General features: G+C 47.3%; 1 protein-coding gene and 1 long non-coding RNA gene across 8 annotated transcripts in view; one reads left to right on the top strand and one right to left on the bottom strand.

Moving 5' to 3' along the window:
* The window catches only part of LOC125703060 (uncharacterized), a 28,453-nt gene extending 25,225 nt beyond the window's left edge, over positions 1-3,228 (bottom strand). For all 3 annotated transcript variants that reach the window (XR_007380756.1, XR_007380755.1, XR_007380754.1), the window contains exons 1-2: positions 2,637-3,228; positions 1,238-1,314 (exon numbers count right to left, since the gene is read on the bottom strand). This is a non-coding gene — a long non-coding RNA (uncharacterized LOC125703060). The remainder of the gene's footprint in view (positions 1-1,237; positions 1,315-2,636) is intronic.
* A 198-nt stretch (positions 3,229-3,426) lies between these two features.
* Positions 3,427-12,678, top strand: part of PAFAH1B1 (platelet activating factor acetylhydrolase 1b regulatory subunit 1) — a 30,947-nt gene continuing 21,695 nt past the window's right edge. Inside the window, exon 1 of one of the 5 annotated variants that reach the window (XM_048967037.1) lies at positions 3,427-3,572. The gene's annotated coding sequence lies outside the window, so the exon portion shown is untranslated. Of the gene's footprint in view, positions 3,573-3,689; positions 3,766-3,821; positions 3,918-4,074; positions 4,098-5,341; positions 9,858-12,678 lie in introns of those variants that run through there. The other 4 variants (XM_048967038.1, XM_048967040.1, XM_048967041.1 and 1 more) reach the window with 4 other exon arrangements.

Genomic DNA, 12,678 nt, shown 5'->3' with positions numbered 1-12,678 from the left:
CGCTGATGACGTCCTGCTTGTGCTTGGACCTTCACCCCTAGGCTCCAGGCAAAGGAGATGGTGAACTGACGTGTGAGTATTCAAAAAGTAAGCATGAAAATAATATTCACAGAAATAGATTAATGAATCGGAGTGCAGAAAGATAACACTGTCCTGGATAGTAGCATGAAGGCCATATAACCTGCGTGTGATGACCAGTTCAGCTGATAAGCAAAACAGAGTAAACACAGCCATGTAAACACCTAGTTCAAGAAACAGAAGTTTCATCACTTTACATTCTTTGGAATAAATGTGAAAAGAGGCTCAGCTTCAGCAAAAAAAATCTGCTATAATGGGTGCAGACTTTGCAACAGACCAAGGTTCTCAGTACTGAAACATGTTAGAGCCTGGATTTGCTTATCTTGTTTTTAATGTTGTCATAAGGTCAGATAGAGAGGAACGCCATGATAGACTGCCCTCTTCCTTATGTTAATAATATATAGATAAGGTAACACGAGTACTGCAGAAATGTTTCCTAAAATCTGAAACACATTAGAAATGAATCTGAATGCTTCTATACTATGCTTTCATTGGGAACATAAAAAATTCCCCACACGTAGGTATTTTCTCTCTATTTGTGTTGCAAAAACAACAATTCTTCTTAATATCTTCAGTTGTTTCCCAAAAATACAATGCCTCAAACTTCTGTGCATTGTTCTACCTATAGAAATAAGAAAGTGGAAAACTTTGAAAAGAAAGAAGTCATGCATGAGCCACAAAGAAGTCACTATTTACCAACGAACAAAAAGATGAGAAAAGACTCACTTCTTGTACGGGTTACTACACGGGTAGACATGCCTGCTGAATCATTAGATGGAATGGCAAGATGTAACTCGAAGTTAATTTTCCTTTGGTGTATGCTTACACACCTTGTCACAACCATATTCGTGTCACCAGATTTTGTTCCCAACCTAAAACTGAGACCAATTTTCTGTTCAAACCTGTGCAGATGTTTTGGGCAAATTTCTTCCAAAGCTCTGTAGCTGTGACAGATCACATCTTTTGTAGGTCAGGCACAGAGAAGAACTTGCAACGTGTAAATTAGTTCATTACAGCAGTATAATCACTACAGATGTTTTGCTACATGAGTATCTACCCAGGTGGAATGTTAATCACAGCTTTCACTCACAGACAACGTGGGTTATCAATGAATGATTCTGCGGTTAGTAAAATAGTGCCTCTCTGAGGTTTGATGTACCTTTTTGAAATACGCAGTCGCCACAGCCCTCACAGCAAAACATCTACTGCAGGAAGCGCGCTCGCTCCGAAGGGCCTCTGCACAAGATGAAAACATTTACTGTAGGAATATCGTGCAGGAAAATCTGAAGCAGGCATCGGAATGAGCCACACAACTCGTACCCTCACGTCCCTGATGAGGGATCTGAGAGTGCAATCTTTCCATCACCAAGACACACTGTAGCAATCAAGGAAATTGTCAAGAACATTTCTGCTCTGAGGCTGTATAGTTTAGCTGCCTTGAGAGCTGGGATTTTTTTCATCCCAGTATCAAGTGATGGTAGTACAAGGAAGGGCAGCTGTGGAAGGAGAATAAAATATCTATTTCATAAAAGCACTGGGAAAATTTATCAGTCTCTGTAAAATTAATTGAATTTCATGAGTAAATACTAATTATCACTTACAATATGCATCCCAAAATACTTGATATAAATTTGTTATAATTTTGAGAAATTTCAAGGCAGTTTAAGCCTGCTTTGCAAACAGACTGGAATAATGCAAATATAATTTTGGCATACTATTTCAGAGTCTTATCCTAAATGTCAGGCTGTTTTTGCAGATATCCTGCTCACTGGCTGCAGTTGATGGCTGCTTCTGGAGAGCTACAAACTGGCTGGACTGATCTCAGTTCCTGGAAGGCTAGGAAACAAGGCCTCCTGGAGGCCACGCTCAGGCACACAGAACAAGGAGATGGCTGGGAGCAGCCAGTGTGCTTTACCTCGGGTATGATGTGCTTAATGCACCTGCACAGCCCAACGCTCTGCAGCAGGACAACCAGCAATATGGACATGGCAAGAGCCCTGCATGATGCTTCCTTTGACTTCAGCAGGGCTTCTGTGTGGCCTCCCAGCACGTTATGATAGCCAAACTGCTGGCAGAGTGGAAGGGAAAAATGGCCGAACCACACTAGAGGTGACTTTGGTCACTGACCTTTGATAGCAACACACATGTAACTGTTTGCTCTAACAGCAGAGCTCTTTTTGTTTTGCACCTGGATTTACTGCAATTAAGCAGTTATACTGGTTGGGTCTATTGCCAGCTCATCTCTCATTTGCCAAACACAAAACATTTTGCAAAGCACCTGGTAAAGGACAGTTCTCACTGTCACACAGACAAATCACTGAAGACCATAAGGACTGCATGATCAGAAACTGGGGGTAGAATTTGGCTTCTGATACACACAGCTGCTTAACTGAGCACTGTTCAGTGGCAGTTGAGGCAGGTAGCAGGCAATTCCCTCTTCTGTCAGTATTTCTTGGGAACACACGTGTTAAATCATCTGTAGCCTGGGCCGCAGTTTACTATTGCGAACACTGACAAATTAAACCAAGGATATTTTGAGATTACAAACCCCTACTAACCGTGGTTTGTAGAAGATTCTAAAAACCTCCCGTTCCAAGTGCAAAGCACTTTTTTCAACCAATTGTTTGAATGTGCAGCAGCAAGACGCACAGCACACAGCCAGATCTGCTCTCACACGGAGGCGAAGGCCACCGACGACACGCTTCCTTCCAGCCTGGAACTCCAGGCCCGCAGGGCAGAGCTACTCACTGAAAACATCGCTGTCTCAGGAGCAGATTCCACACAGGCCAGGACATGCCATGGCCCTGCTCCTGCGCAGCACAGTGTGGCAGAGCCACAGAAGGCAGCAGCAGGCTCAGCGCAGGCCTCTCCTCAGCACGGCCCTGCTGCGCCATGCTCCCAGCTATACACGATGTACAATCTTCTGCACGAGGCCTTTCCCTTCCTCGCCCTGCCTCACTCTCTTCACTGACATTCGTGGCGTCGTTTTGAACGTTAACACGTTTTTACCCTTCGTTCAGATACAGACGAAGATCTGCGGTATCAATGGCGAAAGGTGCGAGGGGTCGGCGGGCTGACGGGCAGCCAGAGCGCGGGAGGCGCGACAGCGAACGCTCAGAGGAACCACAGCTCCCACCGGGGGCCGGGATGGGGCGAGGCCAGGCCGCGGCCGGGCCAGCAATACCTGGAGCCGTTCCGGGCGCGGGGCACGCCGGGAGCCGGTGGGCGCGGGGCACGCCGGGAATCGCGCCCCGCACCTCAGCTTTCCAAGATGGCGGCGGGCGGCCGTCCCCGCCCCCGCCCCGCACATGCGCAGTGATCCGGCGGGCCGCGCCGCTCCCTCCCTCCCTCCTGGCGGCCGGGGCGCCGCTGACAGAGCGCGGAGCGGAGCAGCGCCCAGTGCTTCCGGGATCCCCTGCACCCCGCCGCGCCCGTGGACGGGAGAGGCGGGCGGCGCCAGCCTCGAGGAGCGCAGCGAAGCGGCGGCGGCTCGGGTAAGGCTGGGGCCGCGGCTCTCCTCCGTTCTCTTCCTCCCTTCCCCCGCCCGTCGCTGCCGCCCCGCGGAGGCCGTCCCTAGCGGTGCAGGCCCGGCAGCCGCTCCCCTCCTCCCCGCCCTCCGCTCCCTCGCCGCCCCCTCCCTCCCTCCTTCTCTCCAGCTCGCTCTCAAAATGGCGGCCGCGCCCGTCGGTGAGGAGGGACCGGGGGAGGCGGCGGGCCGGGGGGCTGCGGGCGGCGGCCGCTCCCCGCGGTGGGTGCGGGGCCGGGCGCGGCTCCTCCGCTTCCTTCCCGCCTCCTGCCCCGCCGCTCTCCGCCGCCAGGCCCGGCGCTACCCTCCGCCGGTGACTTAGCAGGAACGCGGGGAGGGGCGGGAGGGCCGCGGTGCGGGTGGGGCGGGGGGAGCGGAGCGGGGCGGCGGGCCCGGCGCTGTGTCCGCCTGCAGGCCGCTCCGCTGCGCCCGGTGACTTGGCAGGATCGGGGGCGGCGGGGTTGCGGTCGGACGCTGCCGGGCGAGGAGCCCGGTGCGTGTGTGTGTGGCTGTGTGTCCGTGTGTCTGTGCCTGCCGGGGGATGCGGAGCGCTCTCTCCGTCGTTCCCGACGGCTTTCGTCCCGTTCCGGCCGCCGGCCCTGCGGAGGGCGAAGCAGGCGCTGCCCGGGAGGCGGCCGCGGCCCGCTGCGGCACGGGGACAAAACGGGGCCGGAGCGCTGCCGTAGGAATCCTCTGCTCCCACTGTTTTCCTGCGGCGGCGGAGCGGGCGGGAGGAGGCTCAGCCCTTCGGTGCCAGCCGCAGCAGAACGGGGCGGGGAGGGCCGGTCTCTCCTTCCCGGGGTCGCTCCGCTGCCCGCAGGCGCGCAGTTCCTCCGAAGCCTTTTGCTGGCGGTCGGCTCCGCTCCGTCGCTCCGTTTATCGCTGCTTTCCAGTTTTTGTTCGGGTGGGAGGTTACACGGCGGGCTGCTGCTGGCTCTGGGTGGGAGTGGTGCCTCCCTTATGAAGTTCGGGGTTACTCCGTTCTGGGGTGGAGAGGTGAGATTTTTAATTCTGACGTTTTTTTTTCTTTAAGGTGGATGCATTTTGGCTTGACCTTTAATAGCGGTAGCGGAGCGTTGCCTCCCCTTTCTTTGCCGTAGTCTCACCGGTAATGTTTCCCTGCCAGTAGTGCTGCAGCAGAGGGCTTGGTCCTTGCAGGTCAATTCACAATGAATCCCCAAGCAGGGATGGGGGAAGGTTACTGACGCTGTATAAAAAATCTCGAATAAGCACTATTTTATTCTAAGTACAAATGTTTGGGTGCGTGGACCTGGCTGAATTCTCTTTTTATGTGGAGACCCCTTTACGGATGTATTTGTGTGACAGTATTGTTTATACGGTATTAGGAGGTGGGGGGCTAAGGAGCCTATGTTCAGTGATGATCGCTTCATAAATGACTGTGCAGCATTCAGCTGGTTTTTGGAAGAGGGAGGGTCTGCTATCACAATGCTGTCTGTCCTTCGAGTCATTTTCTTAAATAGAGAAATCACGCTAGGGAGCTAAACAAAGAAAATATTTCTAATAGATGTATTGCAAATCTTTCTTGTTCTCAGGGTTCTCTATTTTGTGTGTTTCTTTTGATTTGAGTGTGTTTATGGATGCTGTGTGCAGCCATTGAGCAGAGGAGAGACTGGGTGGAGTAAGGAGGCAGAGCTGCGAAATGGCTAGATTACCCTTTCATGGCTTTTTTTTTTTTTTTTTTTCCCTTTCCTTGCGTTTTGCTGGGGTGGAAGAATACTAATTGATGTAACAATGAGGTCTCTTCTTTAGGGAAGAATCTAAGGATGCAGCAACACAAACCTCACTGTTTTGAGGCTGATTTTTCTGCAGGGTGGATCTTGATGTATGTGGCAGTGAGAAGTGACCAGTCACCGTTGCAAAGCCAGTTGTTTTGTCTGTTGCCCGTTTCAATATATCAACTTAGATATTCACTTGTTGAATTTATTTGATTTCACTTTAAACAAGAGTTATAAGTTTGGCATGAGCGTTTTACACACAAGATTCTGGAGTTATTGAGAACCCCTGTATTGTAGCTTAGTGTTACTATTTGCTCATATAACTTCTTGGTTGGGTTGGGTTTTGGGTGGATGCAGAGGTGAAGCATCCCTGCTTGCTTTGGTGCCCGTAGTAGGGCAGGCAACTCCCATTAGCATGCGGATTTAATTATGCTGCCCTCCCCTTTGTCATGTCCCAAGTTCATACAAGATAACATCTCAAGATTTTGGAAGCCCTTTTCAGTGGACTGGCTCTGTAAGAGCCTTACTGTGCATACTTCTGCATCGTGAGGGCAGTACTAATGCTGAGACGTAAAGTTGTGTAGGAAAGGCATTAGAACAAAGGATTTGGGGAATACAAAAGGGATCAGATGAAGCACCTAGGAAGGCCTGCTTTCTGAGTGGCCTGCTATTCGAGATGTAGTTAATGGTGTTTGCTCCCGAATTCAGTGTTGTTCAGAGTGAGTACAGCACTGAAAACAAACAACTATGAAGCAAGTTGACGGTTTGTTTTTCTTGGGTCTCTCAGTTCTGGAGTCCAGTTTTCGATGGTAGGTGGCTGCAGATGAGGCTGCTCCTTGGTGCTGATTTGCCCAAAATTAAATTAAAGGATAGTGGCTTTTTAAAGTTCATTTACTTATAGGAGTAGATGTTACAGGAGTTAATGGCTGTATTCATTAAATCCCTATGTCTACGAATGAAGCCAAGGTGAGAATAATGAAGGATCCAATAGAACTCTTACCTTCTTATAACTTTGGCTGATTTTTGTCCTTGACATGATTGAAGCTACTGTCTTGTATGGCAGTAACGCGTTAATTTCCCTTCTACAAAAGAAAAAGACATTAATGCATACCAAGGTCTGTCATGAATGCCTGAGCCTGTTCCCTGTGCTGCTTCCTATGCTCCACCCAAACTTATGTGCATGGGTTGTGTTCTTTACCTGCTGTCAACTCTTGCCTATCCAACTTGCCAACAGTGGGGCTACTATTGGGTTATTCTGCTGTCTGTCTTTACCCAAACTGTCTTTGTTTGAGACCTCTGTAACCAGCTTCCACTGGGGCTAATGGTAATGGGTACCCTCTTGTGGAGGAACAGCTGGAGAACCCATGCTTCTCTGTAGCTCTGAGCTGTGCTGTATGTGTACGTTGCAAAGTTTGTACACGGCCTTCTGAGGCGCATTCTGGTGCTCATGACCAAGGAAGGTTGGAACTACTGTAGCACAGAGAGAGAGCCCCTCAAACCCTTCTGTTTCATTCGGGTTCCCCTGCTCTTGTGGCCCCCCGGGCAGCCTCCCAAATGGATGGCAAAGGCTGTGGGAGGGCTGTTAAAATTTCTTCCAAGTGAACACTGGAGTAGTTGTTAGCCTGCAAATAAAAGCTGCTTATGCCTAAATACGTGAAACAAGAGACAATCACAATCAGTTGTCATTAGTAACAAATAATAATTTTGGATTTCACATAAAGTGGTTGTGTTTTTTTGCTTCCCAGCCTAGTACATAACTGTGATGGCAGTTGAAGATCTTTCCATGTGTCAGAGCCATGTGTATTAGTCAAAATGCTCCTGGATTTCTTCTCTCGTGTTTATTATAGAGAGGTGGTGAGTTCTGTCCTGTCTAAAAAGGCAGATATATTAACAAGTGGTCTCTTAATTCCTCTGTTTCTCATTAAAAAAAAAAAAAAGTAACTACCACAGAAGAACTTACCTACTGACTTCTGGGTGCTATGAGCAAAGATGTTTATTATGGACTGCTGTTACTTTTGAGCTGTGCTTGGCAGAATAGGTTATGCCTCAGTTCATGCTTCTAAAAATGGGCATTTACACTAATAGGTAGTCTTGACTAGTAGGAACTTGACTAGATTCAATGCATCAAGTTATTTCTTTGACATTCTTACAGTAGTTGCTGTGTGAACCAGCAGGTGTCCCTGAAAGGTTTGTGCCGTTACTGAAAGCGCAGTGGCCTAACTGGAACTGTAGCTGTGTTGTGTCAACTTTACTGTGGTGCCCCTAGCTGAAGTTATGTGTCTGTTTTACATGTGTTATAACTATCTTAGAACCCTGTTTTGCTTCGTTCCTGCAATGTGGAGTGACCTACTGATGAGTGTCATGCACCAGAAGCATTTGAAAGAAGTGGAATTTTTTGGCCTGCTGTAGGCAGATTGTGTTATTTCATCAGTTTATCTGAACAAGGCTTTTTAGCCTGAAAGAAAAGAAACAAACACCAGCAACAACAACAACAAAAAAAAAACAAGAAACACACACACTTGTTTTCAGTGTGAAAGGAATAACTTGGATCTAGTTTTATTCTGGTACTTGCTAGGTACGGCAGGCTTACCTCCTGCAGGTGTGTACATCTAGTTTAGCTGTTCAAAAAAGGGCTTTCTCTTAATGCTCATTGAGGCAGGCTCTGAGCCTGTACAGCTTCACCTCATGTACTCTCTTTGGGGAATTAAATAGATGTGACTTAGTCTTGCTTCTGGCTGTTTTCCCTGAGGGTGGACTCTGGTATCACGTAGTGCTGCCATGGGCTGTGACAGAAATTTCAAGGAAACGTTTATCTACAAAGTAATTGTGTTTGCATGGAGCTCTTGTCCATTTCATCAGGGCTGTGAGGGTACAGCCCTCTTCAGTGAAGCACGTGCTCAGTGTGGTCACGCTAAAAGTAGCAAGTGCACTTATGATGCATAGTTAGACATGTGTATATATATATGCTTACGTATGCACACACACATAGAAATAATAAATATATAAATAATGTCATGATTTCAAGATACTTGTGAATAGATCAAGGAGTATTTTAGCCACTTCTTATTAGTAGTGCTTAGAAAGCCCAGTAGTTTGACTGCTTATGGACCTCTAGGTTAGAACTGTGTTAAAATAGATATGATAAATACATCTTTGGGTTTGTGATTCCACTGTTTTTGGAAGAGCCACCTGGTATTTGTAACCAGTAACTAGCTGCTGCGGTGTTGAGAAGATGTTTCCAGTTACAGGACAGCCCATTGTGCTCGTGGTTTGTAGGTGGTGCTGCAGCAAAGTCTGTCCTGTAATTTTCTCAGATCTGTTGTTGAGTAGGTCCCTGTTCAGTGAGTTTGTAGGTAGGCTTTTCTGAAGCACCTCTTCTCCATTGCTTGGTGAGTCAGCTGGCATGCTTGCTTCAAGGCAGGGCTAAAAGTAAGAGGTTTTATGGTGTGATGCTGTGCTGGTTCACATCTGAGATAGCTGTGGTCTTCGTGATTGAGGTGTCTTACCCCTTCCCTCTTGTATCGGTTTTAATTGCTTTGTGCAAATCAAAGTTTTCTTGGCTTAATTAGACAAATCTAACCTCCGTCACCTCCTGGATGCTTCTGCTTTCGATCGGTTGCCTCATTTTTCTGCATGGAGGTGGTTTAATGCTAAAACAGAGATATATCCCTATTTAGATCTAGAGGAAGGTTAGTTGGAAACATCTAGGCTGTTCACATGTAGATAAATGAATGTGTCTTCCTTATAGAAAATGTTGGCTATTGGTCTTGTTCCTAATCCAGCTGTGGGGTTTTTGGGGGGGCTGAAGAAAAGATCTGATAAACAGTTTGTTTATTTAAATGCTAACCTCTTTGCACTGTATTAAGAGGATGATGTCATTAGCACAAGTGTATGTGTTTTGAAGCAGATGGCGTCTATTAAATCAGCAGTGTTGGAAATTCTGGGCTCTCATGCACTGGGTTTGTAGGCAGCAAGCAGAACCTGGAGCAGGAGAGCTTTGGAGAGGGGCTGTGAGCCCAGGATCCACCTCGGCTGTGTGGTGGGGTCAGAGCTCTGACATCATGCCGGCCATGTTTGTACCTAAACCTTGGAACTGTTCTTCTATTTTGTTTCGCTAATAAGACTTTGAGTGGCAATGATGGATAATTTGCCACAGCGTATCACAGTTACAGAAGTATACATGAACAAAATGGCAGCTGGGATGGGTGTGAGTGCTGTGGGCTGCTGCCCGGTGCAGGACCGGGCCCTACGGGGGTCCACCTGCCCTTGCTTCAGTGTGGTGACAGGGATCAGCCACAGCAGGAAAGGAGCTCTGCAGAGCCTGGCTGCTGTGGCCGATGTGGGGCAGCATCATCCCAGGGGGGCTCCTGGCCTCAGTGATGGGGCTCCCGGCGTGCAGGTGGGGGGAGGCAGCAGCACGTGTGGAGATGGGCCCTGAGATGGATTGGACACCTCCCAGAAGAACCCTGCTTTCATCGTGTTTGGCACCAGCATCGTGATAGATTGAGCTCTTCCAGGTAACGGATAAGATGTACTGTGGCAGAGATGTTTGAGTCTTGTTTCTCTTGTCCAGCACAGCTGAAGGATGAGCATTCTCATGATGTGCGGAGTGTTTGGATTTTTTTGTCATTTTGTGGCTTGCTGTTTCTGAAGCTTCAACGTAAGTGTGCCTTCAGGTTTCCTTCCAGTTGTTCTTCATCTTGTGAACTGATTAAATTTATTTGATGTTTGTTAAAGATTTATCAGAGTAGAGCATTAGAGGCAGGTTACTAGTGGGCTGATAAATATGGGAATGGTCTTACAAACTATCTGATTGCTGCTTCATTCTGTAACTCAGGGAAATGGGAGGGAAAGAACAGAATTCACATCCAGTGCACGATTGCAGGCCGGCTTTGAAAATGGTTTGAAGCACATAGAGCCTTCTCTCAGCAGCTAAGAGAAAATAGCTTAAGTAGAGCGTTCTGGTACTGTTACCCAAAGAGTGCCTGCATCACTTGACCAAACAAAAATCATTCTGAAAAATACTTATTGCTGGAGTCATCCAGATAAGCCATGATAGGAGCTGTGAGTTTCTCCAAACAAGTTTGGGATAGCAGCTTGAAATTCCCATTGGAATACTTTGTGCCCTCATCCCCCCACACAGCGGCGTCACCGCCTGTCCAACCTCCCAGCCTGCCAGGTTTGCATTGGAGGGATAATACGGGTTTAAATCTCACTTTGTGAAATAATTGCAATTACTGTCATGGCATGCTGAACTGGCTGTGCAGATGTAGGATGAAAAGTAGAGGAAAAATGAGGTAATTCATAACTGAGCTGCTTTTTTTGTATTTCTGTGCTCATCCTTGCTGGCTTCTAACATTTCATGCAGTAAGGTGTGTTTGCCACACTGGAAGAGCAGCTCCATGCTGTTGTGATAGCATTGTGTGTGCTGTTCTGCTGTAAGTGGTGGAATGGGAGTTACGGGGGAAGAGGGAGCTGGGTGCTTGGTATGGTACGTTGTGTTTTCCTTTCCTATCAAGAGATGGAGACAGTTCTAAGAAACCTTTTTTAGGTCATAATTATTATGCCTGACAAGTATGGATATTACTTCACTTTTAGTTATATCAGCTGTAAATGGCTCTGTGGAATCTGTTTCTAGAGTTTATCACGAGAAGAATTCTGTGGCTGGGGTTCGTAAATCAGCTTTTTGGTTTTAGAAAAAAAATCAGTCAGAATTAATCTAGATTAAAAAAGTGGTGTGTGCTTCATGGGGTCCAGCAGTGTAATCCAACCACTGTGAATCTAGTTCTCCCTGAAGGCATTGTAACTCATGGCCAGCAAATACAAATAACCACTGAACACCTCTTGTTAATATGTTTTGAAACAAGCTACACTGTTGGAAAAGTTCACTGGGATCTGATGTGGCACCTGAAACAAGTGACACTGCAAGGAGAGTGGCTGCTGCATGGACAGAGGGGTGGTCCCGACTTGGAAGATAATCAAATTTGTATCTGATGATATTAAGTAAATTAGTCTTCTGGTGGTTCTGATCTGCACTACTACTCCGTAAGGGATTTGCCTTTCACTGGGATTGAAGGATTGCCCAAAAGCAGGAAGCGAACCACACAAAGCAGAGTTCAGATACGGTAAGAAAGTGAGGAGAAGAGCAGAGGCATTTCCTCCCAGGCAGAGTAGAAGACCTTCTGAGGACAGCATGCGAGCAGAGCATCAGGGCTGGTTGAAGTTTTACAGTGTGTTGGAACTTCTGCTTCATGTTGAAGTTGTAATGCGCAATCATGTAAATAGGAATAGTCTGAAACTCTGCAATTGATTTCATAGTGTAGCCATGATCCCACGTGGTTGTTCATGGTGACTTGTGTGCCCTTCTTGCCCAGCACTACTTGCTGTGTGGCATGCTTAGCCTGACACTGAGCATGGCTGCAGATCTGTCTCCCTCAAGGAAATCTTTGTGTAGATTACTTAAATATTGATTGATTTCTTTTATATATATATATATATATATATATATATATATATATATATATATATATATATATATATATATAAGTCTTTGAGTTTGTTAAGATATTCAGGTTCTGCAAACTGCAGAGAAAATGAAATCCTGTTTCTGAGGCCCAGTGCCACTTCTACGAGTTGGAAAAGTGTTGGCCTGCTTTGAATCTGATGCTACATTCTGTCTATGCCATGTAGCTCTTTTAATTTCAGATTTAATGAGCTACAGTTATGTGTTTGGTACATATAATGTGTTTTTGTGGGGAAGTCTGTTCCCAGAGCCTAAGCAATGGTCATTAAGACCACAAACATGTCCTTTATTTTGAAGTTTCCTGGGGAGCTCCGGGCAGGTCCCAGGGTGTGCAGTCCCAGCTGGGCAGCAGCAGCTGTTGCTGCGGTGCGGACAGCAGTAAGGCCAGCTGGGACACACTGCTAGAGCAGAAGAGCAGCTGTGTGGTTTGACTTGGACAGGGTCAGAAGTGGATGGGAGAGAATCCATAAAACACAGGAGGGATGAGTGCGCACGTGGGAATTACAGGAAATGGAAGTGTTTATGAATGTGTTAAGGCTGATTGTTTTTTGTAGCTAATAAGCAATGTTTCTATGGGCTCCAGCAGTTAAATTACCAGCCTGGGAAGGACGTTAAGCCTGGAGTTCAGGGGTTGAGGCTGGCTGTCGTTGTGGGGGTTGGGACTGTGATGATGGGAGCTGTGGCCTGGGTACTCAGAGGGACTTGGGCTGTGGCAGAAGCCTATGAAATTGCCCTTCTGAATGTTAAAAAGGCCTTATAATAGGTTTCTCTCTGTGTTACTCCTTGCTGCTGTGCTGAGGAGTCTTAACAAACCT

The sequence above is a fragment of the Lagopus muta genome, chromosome 20, assembly GCF_023343835.1.
Source record: "Lagopus muta isolate bLagMut1 chromosome 20, bLagMut1 primary, whole genome shotgun sequence".
Taxonomy (NCBI): Eukaryota; Metazoa; Chordata; class Aves; order Galliformes; family Phasianidae; genus Lagopus; species Lagopus muta.
The sequence above is the reverse complement of the archived record's forward strand: the minus strand, read 5'-3'. Positions and strand labels throughout refer to the sequence as shown.